Source organism: Triticum urartu, chromosome 2A (assembly GCF_056163025.1).
Source record: "Triticum urartu cultivar PI428250 chromosome 2A, HENAU_Tu73, whole genome shotgun sequence".
NCBI classification, from domain to species: Eukaryota; Viridiplantae; Streptophyta; class Magnoliopsida; order Poales; family Poaceae; genus Triticum; species Triticum urartu.
The window spans coordinates 325799030-325820314 of record NC_141874.1 but is presented as its reverse complement, the minus strand read 5'-3'; positions in this window follow the sequence as shown (position 1 = coordinate 325820314).

Sequence of the window (21285 nt, the reverse complement as noted above, 5' to 3'; positions counted from 1 at the left end):
CCGCCTCGACGAGATGTAAAATACAACACCTCACGGTGCAATTTTACATCTCCGGAGGCAGGAGATGTAAAAACCGCGGCCGCGCACCAATGACTAACCGCCCTTCAGTTCTTTCCCCCCTTGTTCCTCCAGACCGCCCGTCGCCGCCCCGCCGCAGATCCAGCCCCGTCCCTACCCCCGCCGCCGATTTACCCCACCTGGACCGCTGCCCACCGTCATACTGGTGGATCGGGCCGTCGTCGCACCGCACCGCACCGGCCCCGTCCGCCTCCGCCCCGCCCCGGACCCACCCGCCTCCGCCCCACTCTGGTCTCCGCCCGCCCCCGCCTGCACAGCTCGCTGCCACTGCCCTCCCATGCCGGCCCTACATGTTGCCGCCCCGCTCTGTCCGCATCCGCCCCACGCCGCACGCCGCTCCCTGCTCCCTGCTCGGCCGCCGCCCCGACCTCTCTCCATCTGCCGTCGCCCCGACTCGCTACGGCCGCCGCTGCAACCCGATGGCGCCGAAGAAGACGCCGAAGGGAAAGTTGGGTTTCTTCGGCATGAGGGTGAAGCCCTCCAGGAACTTCGGAGTGGAGTTCTCCGACGCTGGGCAGCGTTGGTGGCTCGGCACGTATCCCACCACCGACGAGGTTGCGCGTGCCTACGACATGGCGGTGTGGCGTGTCGGACGGCCGAAGTCGGACCTCAACTTCCCGCAATCGAGACCTGGTTGGTGGCGGAGTGGCTCGTGCTGCAGGACATCTGGATGGAGGAGATGCCGAAGAAGAAGAAGAAGAAGAAGAAGAAGAAGTAGAAGAAGAAGAAGAGACCGGCGGTTGTCGTAACTCCCGGTGTGAACGATGAGGCGGCGATGACTCGGTTTGCGCGGGAGCATCCCAAGAATGCCCAGGCCAATTAGGAGTTCTACTGGAAGCGTGATGCCGAGGAGAAGAAGGAGGAGGAGGAGGAGGAGGTGAAGAAGGAGGACGAGGCCGACCCCTCGACGGTGATCCCCATCCTCCACCATTGTCTGAGGAGGACGAGGCCCGCCCCTCGATGGTGATCCCCATCATCCATCATCGTCGAAGGAGGACGAGGAGTTCTGGGGGCTCTCGGATGACTCCGGAGAGTCGTACTGGATGCTCTCAGACAACGAGTAGTTCCGCTAGTTTAAATTTATATCATCTATGTTTGAATTTGATGTTTGAACTATGTTGAGATGAAGTAGTAGTTGGTCATTTTCAGAATTTTACATCTTCATTTTGGACCATCTGTTGGAGTCGCCCTTTTACATCTCCATTTTGGACCATCTGTCGGAGTTAAGTCTTTTTCGGAGATGTAAAAAGCACTTTTTGGTGATGTAAACTTTTACATCACCGGTTTGGATCACCAAAATATACATCATCTATTGGAGATGCTCTAAGCATTATATTTTGCCACCACAACAAAAGGAATTTCATGGAAATTGTTTTGGGTGATTCGCTCTATCGTTAAAAGTTTTCAGGGATCATGAGAAATATTTTGTGGAGCACTACAACACACTCCACACATATCGTGGTGTAATTTTTCATTTTTTGATAAGAAAACGTATAATTTTTTATCTATTTGTGTGAAGCATTGTAAGAAGGATAGTTAGGTTTGTGTGGATGTCATGATACGGACCGGAATATCTGCAAGTTACAATATTTCATGGCAATGATCTATGTACTCTCTTTATAATTTATTTTGCACTATCATAAACCAAGTCATTACAAACACTACTTGCCTTGGTCCATCAAATATTCTCTTAGCCCATTGAATAACCTTAGCAAGAAAATTTTTACGCAGAGCGAAGTGCTAATATTTATACATCAAATACATCAAAGCTTTACCAGCCTGTAGATTTTTCTTACATTAAAACCAATTAACTCTTCTATGAGGTAGTTATTTCACCACATACATCAAAGCTTTACCAGCTTTTTCAGACGAAGAGTAACTCGCCAGCCGCCCTAGTTGCCGCACACGGAGGCCTGCCTTCTCACCGGATCAGGTCGGAGCGGCGTCCTGAGAGAGAAGATGCACACCGTGTCCGCCCCCTCGATCTACCTCTCTCGGCACGACCCCTCTCAACGAGATGTGGCCGTGATGGATCTAGCCGCCGTCCCGCTGACTTCCTCGACTCGATCTGGGGCCTTCCCGCTTTAAGAAAATAAGGTGAGTGGAGGACGGCGCTGGTGAGGAAGAGGGCAGCTTTGGGTGAGGGAGAGGGAAAATGGCAGCTATGCACGGACGTTCGAGGGGGGAAAAATTCTATGAGACCGGGTCTCATAGGCTATCAGGTGAGACCCATTTCGATGGATGACATGTGGCACTTACGATCTCAAAGCACCTAATCCCACTTTGCCTGTCATTTTTCAATCCCAACTTCTAATCCCAACTCCAATCCTACGTATGCTGGAACAGGTACGTAACACAAGTACACATCGAGCTGGGATTTCCTTACTCTCGGTCTCGTTCATGGAGGCCACGCCGAATGACACCGTCGCCAGCGGCCGCACGGAACGACGCAGTGGCAACTTCTCGTCTAGGGCCGCACCAAAGGATCTCGTTGCCACCGGCCAGTCCGACTGCTCGTCCGTGGCGTACACGGGCCACGTTGCCGCAGTGGACTCCATGTTCGTAGCGGCAGCGTGCAAGGATGTCGTTGCAGGCGGCCGGCGACTATGCGTGAAGATGATGCATCAAAATGCTCCTTGCAGCTGCACTCGCTCATGTCCGCGCCGGCGAACCCCATGACACTCCGTGGTATGTCCGTGAGTCTGTTTAGACTCATTCGATCAGGGTAAGTGTGGTATGCATCTATACATAAGGGTCTCTCTAGGGAATAATTGTATACATAATTATCAGAGTATACATGTGCAAAGTCACGCTGAAGAGGATAGCAAGCAAATGTACATGGAGCAGTATCTTTTCAGCCTGAATTTTTGTATTGGGTTTCTTGCACCAAATAATTGAAGTGAGGGCTTGTTGCACTAAGCACAGAACAGTGAACACAATGATTTTTTTACGAGGAAGTGGACACAATGATTTCATACACAAGAGAAGCAGTAAATAAAAATATTCGTAGTAGTTCAGAATACGAGCTGCAATGCAACAATACACTTTGCATATGTTTAAAGGCTGGTAAACAAGGTAGTTGTGTCATATTTTCACTCTGCTTAACTTGCTGATGAGATGTTGATCTAAACATCCCCTCTCTCCTCTCTGGTTTGATTTAAGAGAAATGAGTACGCCAATCTTTCCAGCTAGTTAGATGAAGCCAGGGCAGTTTACAGTGAAATTGTTTTGCCAGTTAAGCAATCAGCTGCCCGTGGCCGTCATGTACTAAGAGCGAGAACAAGAGCAAACCATACGAAGGAGTTGGTCCGACCGCCTGTGATGACATCTTGGCGCGGCCGCTATGAACGTGGAGTCCGTTCTGCCAGCACCGTGGTCTGTGGCCGCCCTAGACGAGCAGTCGGACCAGCTGGTGGCGACAAGATCCTTTGGTGCGGCCAGGGACGAGAAGTCACCTCTGCGTCGTCCCGCATGGCTGCCTCGCCGGCGGCGACAGTGTCATTCCGCGTGGTCTTCAGGAACGAGACCGAGAGGAAGGAAACCCTAAATCGATGTGTACTTTTTTTTACTTGGGAAAACTATTCGAGGGTAGCATATCGTATGTACGATTGGAATCGGGATTAGCATTTGGGATTGACAAATGATAGGCAAAGTGGTATTAGGTCCTATGAGATCGTAAGTGCCACATGTCATTCATCGGAATGGGTCTCACCCGGTAGCCTCGTTCGCCTGATGAGATTTCTTTGTTATGATTTACACATTAATTTTCTTAAAATCGGTTATTTGTTTCCTAATTAATGTGATTGAGCAATTTTTCTTAAAATCAATTATTTGTTTTTTAATTGATGTGACTGAGAGATTTAAGGTAATATTAATTAATTTAGATTTGATCTTCAGAGATTGATCATGATTGATTCTACATTACTAAATAATTTGCGCCAGCATGGAAAATTCTGATATTACAGATTTTTTTCATTGTGTGAGAGGGTGACGCGAAAATAAACTGGTGAAGTGGGGGAGGGGACAAAAAATCTATGGAAAAAAACCTACGAAAAAACCAGCGAAAGTGGGATGGAACGAAAAAACCCGAAACGGAGACAACCAACTACTCCATTGGGAGTAGAGAATTTCTGATTAATGTGATTGAGGGATTTAAAGTAATGTTAATTAATTTAGATTTGATCTTTAGAGATTGATCATGATTGATTCTATGTTACTAAATAATTTGCACCAGCATGGAAAATTCTAATATGTTCAGATTTCTTTCATTATGTGAGAGGGTGAGGCAAAAATAAACCGATGAAGTGGGGGAGGGGACGAAAATAGAATTACGGAAAAACCAGCGAAAGTGGGATGGGACGAAAAAACCCGGAACGGAGACTACCAACTACTCCATTAGGAGTAGAGATGTCTCAATTGGTAGTCTCTATTTCACAGTTATATTTTGTCCCACCTTTCCTGGGTTTTTTTTGTCCTCGCCGGCCTCCCCCGATCCGATCCGATCTGCGGTAAAAAAACGGACAACGATGACTAGTGATTCCCTTTGAACGAACAAAAAATCGGACGATGCCATAGCCTCCCTCGCACGAAAAAAAGCCCTCCTATCGATCCACCCCTCTCGTGCGACCGCTCTCTTTCCATCTCCTCCCAATGCGGCGCTGCCCCCATCTCTCGCTCCGCCACCGCCACCCCTGCCTCCCTCCCACTCAGCCACCTCCACCGCTCCCACCCTTCTCCCCATTGTCGGATCCGCTTGCATATCATCAAGGTTAGGGGCGAAGGTCCACATCGGCGACGCGCACATCCTCGTCAAGGAAGCGGCTCCCGGATCTGAGGTCGCGCGGCCGAGATGGAAGGTGCTCGAGGTGTCCACCTAATACCAAGCCCCCACCATGTCTAGAATCGCTTCCTCCACCGTGTTCCACTGAGGAAGGAGGGGGCGGCACAGAGAGGGTCCTCACGCAGCCGTGCGGTCAACCACTACGACGCGGTCGTGCAGTGAGTACCCTCGAATGCCGCACTCCCGGGCCGGAGGGAGTCCAGATCCGGCACCTCATGTAACACCCTCGATGCGACTATATCTCCCACGTGTCGAGGCACGACTTAGAGGCATAATCGCATTGAAGGCATATGTCGCAAGTTAGGCAATCTTCACAACATCCCATGTAATATGATAATAGAAGGGGAGATAACATAGTTGGCTTACAATCGCCATGTCAACCAAGTACATAAATAACATTACATCATCCAAACACTCATGGCCCGACTACGACGCCAAAATAAAAGATAACCCAACATGCGACACGGTCCCGATCACCCCCAACTGGGCACCACTACTGATCATTAGGAAAGGAAATGTAGTAACGTTGAGAGTCTTCGTCGAACTCCCACTTGAGCTCAAGCGCGTCACCTGGAGCGGAAACATCAGGCCCTGCATCTGGGGTAATAGTAATCTGTGAGCCACAGGGACTCAGCAATCTCGCACCCTCGCGATCAAGACTATTTAAGCTTATAGGTAAGGCAAGGTAAATATATGTGGAGCTGCAGCAAGCGACTAGCAAAATATGGTGGCCAACTTATTCGCAAAACAGAGCGAGAAGAGGAGGCAAAGCGCGAGCGAGAAACTAGAGGGCAACCTGCGCAAACATTACTCCAACACCGTGTCCACTTCCCGGACTCCGCCGAGAAGAGGCCATCACGGTAACACCCTCAGTTGATTCATTTTAGTTAAGTTAAGGTTCAAGTTATCTACAACCAGACATTAACAAATTCCCATCTGCCCATAACCACGGGCACGGCTTTCGAAAGTTCAAATCCCTGCAGGGGAGTCCCAACTTAGCCCATGGCAAACTCTCACAGTCAACGAAGGAATAGACCTCCTCCCGAGACATTCCGATCAGACTCGGTAACTCGGTTCTTCAAGACACTTCGACAGGTTAAAACAAGACCAGCAACACTGCCCGAATGTGCCGACAAATCCCGATAGGAGCTGCACATATCTCGTTCTCCGGGCACACTCAGATAGGTCAAGCTACGAGTAAAACCAACCCTTGAGTTTCCCCGAGGTGGCCCCGCAGGCTGCCTGGTTCGGATCAACACTCAGAGGAGCACTGGCCCGGGGGGGGGGGTTAAAATAAGATGACCCTCGGGCTCCGGAAACCCAAGGGAAAAAGAGGCTAGATGGCAAATGGTAAAACCAAGGTTGGGCATTGCTGGAAAATCTTTAATCGAGTCGAACTATCTAGGGGTTCCCATTATAACCCAACCGCGTAAGGAACGCAAAAATCCGGGAACATAACACTGATATGACGGAAACTAGGGCGGCAAGAGTGGAACAAAACACTAGGCGAGAGGCCGAGCCTTCCACCCTTTACCAAGTATATAGATGCATTAAGATAACATGGCAATATAATGATATCCCAACAAGTAATTAAATGTTCCAACAAGGAACGACCTCCAAACTTCACCTGCAACTAGCAACGCTATAAGAGGGGGCTGAGCAAAGCGGTAACATAGCCAATCAACGGTTTGCTAGGACATGGAGGGTTAGAGGTATGACATGGAAATTTGGGAGGCTTTAAAGTAAGTGGTAGGCATCATAGCATTGGCATAGCAAAAGAGCGAGCAAACTAGCAAAGCAAAGATAGTAGTGATTTCGAGGGTATGATCATCTTGCCTGCAAAGTTTTCAGAGTTGACTGGATCCTCGAAAGAAAACTCAACGGGCTCCTCGTTAGCGAACTCGTCTCCCGTCTCTACCCAAACAAGACAAACAAGCAACAAGGACACAAATCAACCACGTGCAAATCAAACAACATGATGCAAAGATGGTATGTTATGCGGGATGCGATGCGGAATGCATATGCAAGATTTGACTATGAATGCATGAACCTGGCCTCAACTTGGGAATCTAAGTGTGCCACTGGAAAGATGAGATGAAATCACTTGAAAACGATATAAAGAACGCCGGAATTGGAGTTACGGTTTAGAAATGGCAAGCAATTCAAATGTGACACCGGTCTGCGATTTACAGCAAGTAGCCATCTAAATGCAACGAAATGAACATGCTACAGCATTCAAACATGGCATAAAAATACATGGCAGGGATGCATTCATGATGCTTAACAAAAGTCTAGCACTGAGCTATGGCCAATTCATCCATTAACAGGTTCAAACAAGCATGGCAAAAATGCATATGGCAAACAGATCAGAGAACTACTTGCTACAGGACCTGAACATGACAAAGTAAAGCATGGAATAGAGCTACTCAAAGAGCTTAACAAAAGTCCCTTAGTGACCTTGAGCCAAAAGGGATCAAAAAATACAATTGCAAGCATGTGAACATGGCAAAAACATAATCAGATCACAGACTTAGTGAAAACTGGAGCGTGCTGAAATATATCTCAAGAAGGCATGTTTACAAGCTCGATGCACTCACTACGGAGCAAGTCATGACAAGATAAGCATACACCCATCAAGAATACACAAAATGCAAGCTAGACATGGCAAGAACAATAACATAGCATGCACGGATCAACTACAACATCATCGGCAAAATTGCAAACAAGTTGACAATCTGCCCAGATTCACAAAGTAGCAAAAGTAGAGCTCGATTGACTCAATCTAGGGTGCTCCATAATTGAAAACAAAGACATGGATGGATAGAGCACTACAATATTAACAAAACATTCTTACTGATCATCCTCAAAATAGGCACGGATCACTAGGAAACAATAAGAACATATGGCAATATGAGATAAACAGCTCAAGGACTTAGTGGAATTGCTAAGTCCCTGAAAACAGAATTACCAAGTGCCTCACTTGGCAAGCTTGTGCTAGTCACCACACGCATCACAAAAATACATGGGTTGCACCTTTGGAAAGATGACAAAGCCCTTAAAAAAACATATGTAGAGATCATGGGCATATCATGCACACAATAATCATGGCAAAAATGACAAATGTCTAAATGGAGTAGCAGATCTGACAATTATCTCAAGTAGCCCTCTTCTAACAGCATTTTGGGCATCAAGATGAACTCAAATGAAAATGATGCAATGGAATGAAATGATGTACTCTCTAAGATGAACATTTTGATATGCTATATGCCAAAAACGGAGTTACGGATGCAAAGTTACGGCATGATGAACAGGAGGACATGGATCTGGGATTTCGAGGACTTAGAAGAAAAACCACCTCGCGGAATTAGGGTTTACTTTAGACGTCCAGATCTGGATCGCGGCGCGCTCTACGAGGATGGCCGGACTCTCGCCGGAGTCACAAGGAGAGCTCGCCGGAGGGGGGGATCCGGCGACGAGGGGCGCGTCGGAGAGGGGGGCGGGGAGGCGCGGCCGGGCGCGGGACCAGAGGGGGCGGCGAGGGGCGCGGGCCCGGGGCGGCGATGGTGGCCGCGGTCGCCGGCGAACTGCGGCAGCGGGGCGGCAAGGCTCCGGCGGGAAGCGGTCGGCGGCGCTCGGGCGGCTGAGGACGTTCGGCGGAGGAGACGAGCCGGGCTCAGGCGGCGCGACTTGGGCCTCGGGGGCCCTCCACGGGCTTTGCGGGCCGGCGAAGTGGGCGCGCAGCTCGGCGAGTCGGCGACTGACACGTGGCGGTGGCGAGCAGTGGTGGACACGTCCGGCCCGAATCGGACATGTCCGGCGGCGATGTAATGCCCTCGATGCGGCTATATCTCCCACGTGTCGAGGCACGACTTAGAGGCATAACCGCATTGAAAGCAATGTCGCAAGTCAGGAAATCATCACACATTCCATGTACATAAATAATATAAAGGGGAGGTACATAGTTGGCTTACACTCGCCACGTCACATCAAAGTACATAAATAATATCCATCATACAAATCACTCATGGCCCGACTACGGTGCCAAAATAGAAAAGACCCCCAACATGCGACAAGGCCCTGAATCGATAACCCCAACTAGGCACCACTACTGATCATCGGGAAAGGAAACATAATAACGCTGAGAGTCCTCGTCGAACTCCCACTTGAGCTCGTACTCGTCACCTGGAGCGGAATCACCTGGACCTGCATCTGGAATTATAGTATTTGTGAGCCACAAGGACTCAGCAATCTCGCACCCACGCGATCAAGACTATTTAAGCTTATAGGACAGGATAAGGCAAGTATATGTGGAGCTGCAGCAAGCGACTAGCATATATGGTGGCTAACTTATTCGCAAAGGAGAGCGAGAAGAGGAGGCAAAGCGCGAGCAAGAAACTAGAAGGAACAACCTGCGCAAGCATTACTCCAACACCGTGTCCACTTCCCGGACTCCGCCGAGAAGAGGCCATCACGGCAACACACGCAGTTGATTCGTTTTAATTAATTAAGGTTTAAGTTATCTACAACCGGACATTAACAAATTCCCATCTGCCCATAACCGCGGGCACGGCTTTCGAAAGTTCAATCCCCGCAGGGGAGTCCCAACTTAGCCCATGACAAGCTCTCACGGTCAACAAAGGAAAAGACCTCCTCCCAAGACGTTTCGATCAGACTCGGTATCTCGGTAACTCAAGACACTTCGACAGGTTAAAACAAGACCAGCAACACCGCCCGAATGTGCCGACAAATCCCGATAGGAGATGCACATATCTCTTTCTCAGGGCACACTCTGATTGTCCTAGGTACGGGTAGGCCAGCTCAGAGTTGCCCCTGGTGGCCACCGGAAGCTGACAGGTGGACCAACACTCAGAGGACCACTGGCCCGGGGGGGGGGGGGGGTTAAAATAAGATGACCTTTGAGTCTGCAGAACCCAAGGGAAAGAAAAGGCTAGGTGGCAAATGGTAAAACCAAGGTTGGTCATTGCTGGAAAAGCTTTAATCAAGGCGAAATATCAAGGGGTTCCCATTATAACCCAACCGCGTAAGGAACGCAAAATCCGGGAACATAACACCGATATGACGGAAACTAGGGCGGCAAGAGTGGAACAAAACACTAGGCGAGAGGCCGAGCCTTCCACTCTTTACCAAGTATATAGATGCATTAAGATAACATAGCAATATAATGATATCCCAACAAGTAAATAAAAGATGTTCCAACAAGGAACGGCTCCAATCTTCACCTGCAACTAGCAACGCTATAAGAGGGGCTGAGCAAAGCGGTAACATAGCCAATCAACGGTTTGCTAGGACAAGGTGGGTTAAAGGTTCAACCATGGCAATTGGGAGGCTGACAAGCAAAAGGTAGGCATCGTAGCAGTGGCATAGCAAGAGCGAGCAAACTAGCATAGCAAAGATAGTAGTGATTTCGAGGGTATGATCATCTTGCCTGCACAGTTGTCAGAGTTTACTGGATCCTCACAAGCAAACTCAACGGGCTCCTCAGTAGCGAACTCGTCTCCCGGCTCTACCCAACAAGACAAACAAGCAACAAGGATACAGTCAACCACGTGCAAGACCAAGCAATATGATGAAATGATGACATGCTATGCGGGATGCGATGCGGGATGCAAAATGCAAGATATGACAGGAAATGCATGAACCTGGCCTCAACATGGAATTCCAAGGGTGCCACTGGATAGAGGGGATGAAATTGCTTGAAAACGATATAAAGATCGTTGGAATCGGAGTTACGGTTTGGAAATGGCAAGCGTTTTAAGATATGACACCGGTCTGCGATTTACAGCAAGTAGGCATCTAAATGCAACGAAATAAACATGCTACAGCCACCAAACATGAAAACAAAATACATGGCAGTTATGTACACAAGATGGTTAACAAAACACTAGCACTGAGCCATAGGCAAATTCATCCATTAAGAGGTTCAAACAAGCATGGTAAAAATGAATATGCAAAACAGATTCCAGACTTGGTGAAATTAACACTAGCCTGAAATTTCAGATCACGATGCTCTCTTTGGAGCAGCAAAACAACATGATAAATGACCTGAACATGACAAGTAAGAACATGGCATGGAGCTACTCAACAATCTTAACAAAACACCCAAAGTGACCTGGGGTCAAAAGGGTTCACAAAATACTCTACCGAGCTCACGAACATAGCTCGAACACAATCAGTTTTCAGACTTTGTGAAAACTGAGACATGCAGAAATTGTAACTCACGAAGGCATCTAAACGAGCTCGATGCACTCACTACGGTGCAAGTCATGGCAAGGAAAGCATATATCCAGAAATAAGACACAATATGCTAGCTACACATGGCAAGAACAAAGGCATAGCATGCATGGAACACTAACGGTACCATCGGCAAGATCGCAAACAAGTTGACGATCTGCCCAGATTAACAACGAAGCAAAAGTTGAGCTCGATTGAGTCAACCTAGAGCACTCCATATATACAAACAAAGACATGGATGGATAGAGCATAACATAAATATCAAAACTCCCTTACTGATCATCCTCAAAAGAGGCACGGATCACTAGGAAACAAGCTGGACATATAGCATCATGAACTAAAATATCCCAGACTTAGTGAAAATCACTAAGTCCCTGAAAACAGATTTCCCGGGTGCCTCACTTTGCAAGCTTGCAAAAGTCACCACACACATCCTAAAAATGCATGGGTTGCACCTCTGGAAAGAAGACAAAATGCTTAACAAAACATATGAAGGACTCACAGGCATAGCATGCACACAATAATCATGGCAAAATTGACAAAAGTGCATGATGAACTAATGGATCTGCAATTTAACTCACGAAGCCTCCTACTAACAGCATTTCGGGCACCAAGATGAACTCAAATGCAAATGATGCAATGGAATGAAATGATGTACCTGTCGAGGCGAAGATTTTGATATATTATATGCCCAAAACGGAGATACGGTTGCGGAGATACAAGCAGTCAAAGTCTGCATAAAAATATGAAGATTAGGGTTTCGGGGAGAGGTCAACCCGATCCAGATCCAGATCCAGATCGGCACGCGGATCGAGGAACGCCGGGGATCACTGTAGCTGGCCGGAACTTGGCCGCCGGAGACGCGGGAGGAGGCCGGCCGGGGCGGATCCGGTGGTCGCCGGGGCGGTGGCGCCCGGCGCGGTGGCGCGGAGGCCCGCGGGCGGAGGCGGCGGTGGTCCGGCGGCGCTACGGGCGCCGGCCGGCAAGGGCGCGCACGGCGGTGCGGCGGCGGCGATGGCGTCCCGCGGCGGCGCCGGTCGCCGGAGGCGCGGAAGGCGGCGGCGCTCGGGGAAAGGAGGAGGCGCGGGGGCGCGGCGGGGGCCGTCCCCGGGCCTGGCGGGCCGCGGCGGCGGTGGAGGCGCGGCTGCCACGTGGCGAGCCCTCAGTGGCTGCGGGCGGCGGCGGCGGTTGTCCGGGCCGGGACGGACATGTCCGGCTCGGCGCGGGGATTTTTAGGGTTTCGGAGGTGGAAGACGATCCGAAAACGGAGGGGACTTTAAATAGGCATAGAGGGAGCTAGGAGAGTCCAAGTGAGGTGCGGTTTTCGCCCACGCGATCGTGATCGAACGCTCTAGGACATGGAGTAGAGTTTGGTGGGTTTTTGGGCCAAATTGGAGGGGTGTTGGGCTGCAACACACACGAGGCCTTTTCGGTCCCTCGGTTAACCGTTGAAGTATCAAACGAAGTCCAAATGGTACGAAACTTGACAGGCGGTCTACCGGTAATAAACCAAGGCCGCATGACAAGTCTCAGCCCAATCCGGAAATGTTTGAACCCCACACACGAAAGAAGGCTAGAAATGACCACCGGAGGAGAACGAAGCGGCGGGATGCAAAACGGACAACGGGGAAAATGCTCGAATGCATGAGATGAACATGTATGCAAAAGCAATGCACGTGATGACATGATAAGAGATGCACGAAAAAGAAAAACAACACACGGAGACAAAGACCCAAACCCGAAAAATAAATATAACTTAATGCCGGAAACGGCAAGAGTTGGAGTACAAATAGGGAAAGTCGTATCTGGGGCGTTACAACACTCCACCACTACGAAAAGATCTCGTCCCAAGATCTAGGACTGAAAGAACTCCGGGTACTCAGAACGGAGGTGATCCTCGCGTTCCCAGGTAGCTTCACGGTCGGAATGGTGAGACCACTTGACTTTGAGAAATTTGATTGACTTGTTGCGAGTCTTGCGTTCAGTCTCTTCAAGAATAGCAACTGGGTGCTCACGATAAGAGAGATCTTCTTGGAGCTCAATGTCCTCGAAGTTGACGGTGCGGTCAGGCGTCTTGAAGCACTTTCGAAGCTGAGAGACATGGAACACGTCATGAACATTTGCAAAGTTTGAAGGAAGCTCGAGTTGATAGGCGAGGTCGCCTCTCTTGCTGACAATCTTGAAAGGTCCCACGTATCTAGGGGCAAGCTTCCCTTTGATACCGAAGCGACGAGTACCTTTCATAGGAGAGACGTGGAGGTAAACATGATCTCCGATCTCGAAAGCCAAATCACGGTGCTTACTATCATAGTAGCTCTTCTGGTGGGATTGGGCTGCTTTGAGGTTATCACGAATGACTTTGCACATTTCTTCTGCTTCTGTGATTAAGTCATTACCCAGCAGCTGACGTTCACCGGTTTCAGACCAGTTGAGAGGGGTACAGCACTTCCTGCCATACAGAATTTCAAAAGGGGCCTTGCCCGAACTTGCTTGAAAACTGTTGTTATAGGAGAATTCAGCATAAGGAAGACAATCCTCCCACTTCATGCCGAAGGAGATCACACAAGCCCTGAGCATATCTTCAAGAATCTGGTTGACACGCTCGACTTGACCGCTTGTTTGAGGATGGAAAGCAGTGTTGAAACGGTGGTGGTGCCCATGGCCTTCTGAAAAGAATCCCAAAACTTGGAGGTAAAGATGCTGCCACGGTCTGAAGATATCACTTGAGGAATACCGTGCAGAGAGACAATGCGAGAGGTATAGAGTTCCGCCAATTGAGCTGCAGTGATCGACTCTTTGATAGGCAGAAAGTGAGCCACTTTGGTGAGCTTGTCAATGACAACAAATATAGCATCATTGCCACGCTTGGACTTTGGAAACCCAGTCACGAAGTCCATTTCAATGTGGTCAAACTTCCACTCTGGAATGGCAAGAGGTTGGAGGAGACCTGGTGGCCTTTGGTGTTCTGCCTTCACTCTTCTGCAGACATCACATTCATTCACGAATTGAGCGATCTCGCGCTTCATTCGAGTCCACCAATAAGCTTGCTTGAGATCCTGATACATCTTCGTACTACCAGGGTGGATGGAGAGGAGAGAGTTGTGAGCCTCGTTCATGATCACTTTACGAAGTTCACCTTTGGGCACAACAATACGATCCTCGAAGAAGAGAGTGTCCTTGTCATCAAGGTGGTAGCACTTGTACTTGGACTGACTCTTGGCAATCCCAATCTTCACCTTTTTCACCATAGCAACAAGAAGCTGGGCTTGGCGAATCTGGTCTTCTAAGGTAGGAGAGACTTGAAGGTTGGCGAGGAAACCTTGAGGAACAACTTGCAGATTAAGTTTGCGGAAAGCTTCACAAAGCTCGGGTTGATAAGGCTTGAGAATCAGACTGTTGCAGTAGGCCTTTCTGCTCAAAGCATCAGCAATCACATTGGCCTTGCCTGGAGTATACTCAATACTCGGATTGTACTCTTGAATCATTTCGACCCATCGAGTCTGCCTTTGGTTGAGATTAGGCTGGGTGAAGATGTACTTGAGACTCTTGTGATTAGTGAAAATGTCCACTTTTCTTCCCAATAGAAGATGTCTCCAAGTCAAAAGGGCATGCACAACTGCCGCCAACTCGAGACCATGAGTGGGGTAGTTCTTCTCATTAGGCTTCAACTGGCGAGAGGTATAAGCAACAACTTTATTCTCTTGCATCAATACAGCACCGAGACCTTGGAGAGAGGCATCACAAAAGACCTCGTACGGCTTGGTTTCATCAGGCGGAGTCAGAACTGGAGCAGTGATCAATTTCTCTTTCAAAGTGTTGAAAGAAAAATCACATTCTGGAGACCAAACATACTTGACGTGCTTCTGAAAAAGATTTGAGAGAGGCTTCGCGATCTTGGAAAAGTTTTCAACGAATCTTCGGCAATAGCTTGCGAGACCGAGAAAACTGCGGAGTTGCTTCACATTCTGAGGAGGTTCCCAATTCACAATTGCGGATACCTTCTCGGGATTCACGGAAATGCCCTTGGCAGAGATGATATGACCAAGATAAAGAACCTCATCGAGCCAAAATTCACACTTGGAGAACTTGGCGTAGAACTGATGTTCCCTGAGCTTGTCAAGAACCAAACGCAAGTGCTTGGCATGATCTTCCTTGTTCTTCGAGAAAATCAGAATGTCATCGAGATAGACCAAAACGAAGTCATTGGTGTAGGCGTTGAAGATGAAATTCATCATGCGAGAGAACGTCGGAGGAGCGTTGGCGAGGCCAAAAGACATGACGGTGTATTCATATGAACCAAAGCTTGTTCTGGACGCTGTCTTGGGAATATCTTCTTCACGAATGCGAATCTGGTGATAACCCATACGGAGATCAAGCTTGGAGAATACTTGAGCACCCTTGATTTGTTCGAACAGCTCATTGATGTTGGGAAGTGGGTATTTGTTCTTGATGGTCTTCTTATTCACTGGACGGTAATCAACACAAAGTCGACTCGATCCATCCTTCTTCTTCACAAAAAGAACACCACAACCCCACGGAGAAGTACTAGGCCGGATGAGACCCAATCTTTCTTGCTCATCGAGTTGTTTCTTCAACTCCTTCAACTCTTCGGGGCCGAGCTTGTAGGGACGTTTGCACACAGGTTCCGTACCGGGCTCAAGTTCAATAACAAATTCAACCGGCCGGTTTGGAGGCATCCCTGGGAGTTCTTCTAGAAAAACGTCTTGATACTCACAAACAACCGAAATCTGCGAAATAGCATCCAATCCACCCTTCTCATTGAGAGAAAACAACCGGATGGTATTATCCCGGGCGGCAAAGACAATGACATCCTCAGACGAATGAGTCAGTTGAATCTGCCTGGCCGCACAATCAAGCTGAGCTTTATGCTTAGAGAGCCAGTCCATCCCGAGAATAAGATCAATATCCGAGTCACCGAGAACCGTAGGAGAAGCAAGAAACTTGAACTCGCCCATCGTGATAGAAACATCCGGAACGATGGAGTTAGCCTGCATGCGCTTGCCGGGAGAGACAACTGCTAAAGGACTAGGCAAAACTTGTGAAACCAATTCATGCCTATTAGTAAACGGTCTCGAGATGAAGCAATGCGATGCACCAGTGTCAAAAAGAACATTTGCAGGAATATCATTAACAGGAAGGTTACCCATGATCACATCTGACGAGTCCTCTGCCTGAGCTGCATTCATCAAATTGACCTTGGCGTGCTTGGGATTATGCTTGACCACAGCTGTACTTGCCGATCTAACAGGAGGAGGAGGAGGAAGACGCCTCTGGTTGAAACACTTGTTGGCATAGTGACCCTTCTGTTGGCACTTGTTGCACGTGACCTCTGAAAGCGGACGGTGATACGGAGCACTCGATCTTGGAGCTTGAGACGAAGTCTTGTTCTGAAAGCCTGGGTTGGGTGGGTGGGAAGAACCACTGCCACCTTTGCTCTTCTGCTGATACGGCTGACGGAACGGAGGAGGAGGAAGCCAAAACTTCTGCTGCTTGGCCACTTGAGTAGAGGAAGAAGGAGTAACATCTCTGACTCGCTTCCTGGAAGCATCACACCTCAACTGAGCAGCCTCTTGCTTCAGTGCCATGTTGTAGAACTCATCGTATCTCAAGGGCTCGAAAAGGACAAGAGCGAGCTGAATTTCTTCACGAAGACCACCCCTGAACTGATAGATCATGCTCTTCTCATCAGGAACATCCTGCTTGGCAAAACGGGCGAGCTTCTGGAACAACTTGTTGTAGTCATAGACAGACAAAGAGCCTTGCTTCAGATTGCGGAATTCCTCACGCTTGCTTTCAACCACGCTCTGCGGAATGTGATGAGCTCGGAAATCTCGACGGAAATCATCCCAAGTGATAACACGTTCACCTCTGGAATCCTTGTACTGCTGGAACCATTCTGCAGCTTGATCTTTGAGTTGGAAGGAAGCGAACTTCACAAAGTGCTCAGGCCTGACGTTACTGCACTCGAAATGCTTGCCCAGATCCACTAGCCAATCGTCAGCATCGGTAGCCTCAACACAATTGCTGAACGTTTTTGGACCATTTGCGAGGAACTGGTTGAGTGTAGCAAAATGGTTCTGATTGCTGCCTTGATTCCCTTGACTGCCTTGATTGCGCTCTTGGAGGATTTGCATGATCAACTGTGTGTTTGCATTAGTAGCGGCCATCACAGCTTGCCATGCCTCCGGAGGAGGGGGAGGTGGTGGCGGATCAGGATTCGAAGTCGTGCGCGTTGGAGGAGCCATCCTGAAGAGGTTGACATCCATTAGCACATTGATAGACAAATATTGAAGCTGAATCCAACGGAATGAAAATTGCAACATATAGTCTTCACATCCAAACAAAATGAACGAATGCATTTCTCTTGAAGTGGTCACATATTCCTAAATTGCGAAGCCACGAAGAATCAGGTAGAAGGGGTACAACAACGAGGGATGGAATCAACATATGACATCGAAGCAAAACGAATGCCACAACTCGAAATAAAACCAAGGGTTGGCTTGCGGAATAAGCCGGAACACACATATGATAGAAATTTCGTCCGAAGTTTTCGTGGTGGGACCTACACGGGCTCGATCGTACAGCACCGTCATGTACAAGGCAGTGCACATGACATACGAAGCGTCCCCGAGTCAGCATAGCCAAGGACTATTTAAGACACAACGAGACCACTGTAAAATCGACCGTGAATAGGCGAACCACTAGACGTCGAACCCCAATTTCATATCATACATCTGTCGGAAAGATATCCTAAGGCTACTTGAATTCCCACCTATGAAATTCCCGAAATTTTCCCGGTTATGCAATCAGGTGTTGGGGATACAGGGGAAGCATAATATCTCACCCAAGCTAGCAAATCCTACATCCAGCTGTATCCATCCTTCAACACATAACCAAGAAACCTTCGGAAACCATCTATCTCAACCTTCGAAAAGCATCCGTTATACAAGTTATGGCGATACTCCCGAACTCCCGTCCCAGTACTGGGTGGCGTCGAGGTTATCTCACCAACGAACTGCATAAAGGAGATTTTCAATGTCGCGCACAAATCTCAAGTATACTAGAATTGCAACGATAAAATTGTGACGACAACACCTCGGAGCTCAACTCCACGGGACACTGCCACAACCCCTAAAGACAGGAGGCACCAAGAACAATGTTCTCGTCACAAAACCATCGGAACAAAACCAAGATACTCGCGTGATCCTAAAAAAATTTTTTAGTGAAATTTGAGAAGAGAAGAGTCAAAACTCTACGTCAGGATGCCTTACCAGAGTGATGAGGAGACTGGGAAGTAAAAAAGAATTCCTAAGCTCTCCGATATATAATTCCTAAGGACTCAAAACATTTTTCTAGACACAACTCGGCTTCTAAAAACGATCAAGCAATGGGGCTCCTAAGGTCGGGGAAGGCTCTGATTACCAACTTGTAACGCCCTCGATGCGGCTATATCTCCCACGTGTCAAGGCACGACTTAGAGGCATAACCGCATTGAAAGCAATGTCGCAAGTCAGGAAATCATCACACATTCCATGTACATAAATAATATAAAGGGGAGGTACATAGTTGGCTTACACTCGCCACGTCACATCAAAGTACATAAATAACATCCATCATACAATTCACTCATGGCCCGACTACGGTGCCAAAATAGAAAAGACCCCCAACATGCGACAAGGCCCTGAATCGATAACCCCAACTAGGCACCACTACTGATCATCGGGAAAGGAAACATAATAACGCTGAGAGTCCTCGTCGAACTCCCACTTGAGCTCGTACTCGTCACCTGGAGCGGAATCACCTGGACCTGCATCTGGAATTATAGTATTTGTGAGCCACAAGGACTCAGCAATCTCGCACCCACGCGATCAAGACTATTTAAGCTTATAGGACAGGATAAGGCAAGTATATGTGGAGCTGCAGCAAGCGACTAGCATATATGGTGGCTAACTTATTCGCAAAGGAGAGCGAGAAGAGGAGGCAAAGCGCGAGCGAGAAACTAGAAGGAACAACCTGCGCAAGCATTACTCCAACACCGTGTCCACTTCCCGGACTACGCCGAGAAGAGGCCATCACGGCAACACACGCAGTTGATTCGTTTTAATTAATTAAGGTTTAAGTCATCTACAACCGAACATTAACAAATTCCCATCTGCCCATAACCGCGGGCATGGCTTTCGGAAGTTCAATCCCCGCAGGGGAGTCCCAACTTAGCCCATGACAAGCTCTCACGGTCAACGAAGGAAAAGACCTCCTCCCAAGACGTTCCGATCAGACTCGGTATCTCGGTAACTCAAGACACTTCGACAGGTTAAAACAAGACCAGCAACACCGCCCGAATGTGCCGACAAATCCCGATAGGAGCTGCACATATCTCTTTCTCAGGGCACACTCAGATTGTCCTAGGTATGGGTAGGCCAGCCCAGAGTTGCCCCTGGTGGCCACCGGTAGCTGACAGGTGGACCAACACTCAGAGGAGCACTGGCCCGGGGGGGGGGGGGGGTTAAAATAAGATGACCTTTGAGTCTACAGAACCCAAGGGAAAGAAAAGGCTAGGTGGCAAATGGTAAAACCAAGGTTGGGCATTGCTGGAAAAGCTTTAATCAAGGCGAAATATCAAGGGGTTCCCATTATAACCCAACCGCGTAAGGAACGCAAAATCCGGGAACATAACACCGATATGACGGAAACTAGGGCGGCAAGAGTGGAACAAAACACTAGGCGAGAGGCCGAGCCTTCCACCCTTTACCAAGTATATAAATGCATTAAGATAACATAGCAATATAATGATATCCCAACAAGTAAATAAAAGATGTTCCAACAAGGAACGGCTCCAATCTTCACCTGCAACTAGCAACGCTATAAGAGGGGCTGAGCAAAGCGGTAACATAGCCAATCAACGGTTTGCTAGGACAAGGTGGGTTAAAGGTTCAACCATGGCAATTGGGAGGCTGACAAGCAAAAGGTAGGCATCGTAGCAGTGGCATAGCAAGAGCGAGCAAACTAGCATAGCAAAGATAGTAGTGATTTCGAGGGTATGATCATCTTGCCTGCACAGTTGTCAGAGTTTACTGGATCCTCACAAGCAAACTCAACGGGCTCCTCGGTAGCGAACTCGTCTCCCGGCTCTACCCAACAAGACAAACAAGCAACAAGGATACAATCAACCACGTGCAAGACCAAGCAATATGATGAAATGATGACATGCTATGCGGGATGCGATGCGGGATGCAAAATGCAAGATATGACAGGAAATGCATGAACCTGGCCTCAACTTTGAATTCCAAGGGTGCCACTGGATAGAGGGGATGAAATCGCTTGAAAACGATATAAAGATCGTTGGAATCGGAGTTACGGTTTGGAAATGGCAAGCGTTTTAAGATATGACACCGGTCTGCGATTTACAGCAAGTAGGCATCTAAATGCAACGAAATAAACATGCTACAGCCACCAAACATGAAACAAAAATCCATGGAAGTTATGTACACAAGATGCTTAACAAAACACTAGCACTGAGCCATAGGCAAATTCATCCATTAAGAGGTTCAAACAAGCATGGCAAAAATGAATATGCAAAACAGATTCCAGACTTAGTGAAATTAACACTAGCCTGAAATTTCAGATCACGATGCTCTCTTTGGAGCAGCAAAACAACATGATAAGTGACCTGAACATGACAAGTAAGAACATGGCATAGAGCTACTCAACAATCTTAACAAAACACCCAAAGTGACCTGGGGTCAAAAGGGTTCACAAAATACTCTACCGAGCTCACGAACATAGCTCGAACACAATCAGTTTTCAGACTTTGTGAAAACTGAGACATGCAGAAATTATAACTCACGAAGGCATGTAAACGAGATCGATGCACTCACTACGGTGCAAGTCATGGCAAGGCAAGCATATATCCAGAAAGAAGACACAATATGCTAGCTACACATGGCAAGAACAAAGGCATAGCATGCATGGAACACTAACGGTACCATCGGCAAAATCGCAAACAAGTTGACGATCTGCCCAGATTAACAACGAAGCAAAAGTTGAGCTCGATTGAGTCAACCTAGAGCACTCCATATATGCAAACAAAGACATGG